The following is an 821-nucleotide window of genomic DNA, read 5'->3' as shown; positions in this document are numbered from 1 at the left end:
AAATCTCATTTTCCATACATACATTTCCTGACAAATGCCTCTGTCTTATTTCCCAATGCTATATTCCCCTTCCATCTTCATCCTCAAAATCTTTCCCCAATCTCTGTGTCTTCCTTCCATCTTCCCTTTACCCTCCGTTTTCCCTCCCTTTTTCCCTCCACCCTCAACCGCCAAATGCGAGCAGCCACTCCCCCATACAATAACAGGCGTACCCAACCTCGAACTCACTCCCGCTATTTATTAAACCCGCTGTAATATGACAGGCCGTTAAACCCACGATCGATACGAGTGTCTTTCTTGGTGCCAAGACGTTATTGGCTCTCGTTAGCAGATTTCTTTTCTTCTTCTTTTTACCTTTTTCTTAAATCTTATTGACCTGTTCATCCCTGTTTCTTGCATGGAGGAGGAAGTGGCAAAGTGAGAGGAACACGATATCAATTTGGCTTCCTTTGCATATATACCTTACTGACCGAAATAAAGGGACATCCTCTAGTGTTTCCTGGTTATGCAATCAGTGTCAAGTACAGAGTGTCCCTGTTTGACGGCGACAAGCCTGCTTAGCCTTTAGAGCCACAGTGTTTAAGGGTGAGATTCCCCCAATGAAGAGGATGCTATACCCGAGTATCATGGTCGGCTTAGCTATCTTTCTACGATCAGTTATATCTTACAAGATGAAAACGATTTTTCCCATTCTAAATCAGGAAAATTATCTGGTACTGCCATGACAGCGTTTAGTGAAGAAGTAAAACCACAAAAATAATTACGATAAACTGAATAGGGACAACTTCGATGGGAAATGTTCTTTTAAATTAGTTTTGATC

The sequence above is a fragment of the Penaeus monodon genome, chromosome 19 (assembly GCF_015228065.2).
Source record: "Penaeus monodon isolate SGIC_2016 chromosome 19, NSTDA_Pmon_1, whole genome shotgun sequence".
In the NCBI taxonomy this organism is placed as follows: domain Eukaryota; kingdom Metazoa; phylum Arthropoda; class Malacostraca; order Decapoda; family Penaeidae; genus Penaeus; species Penaeus monodon.
The sequence above is the reverse complement of the archived record's forward strand: the minus strand, read 5'-3'. Positions refer to the sequence as shown.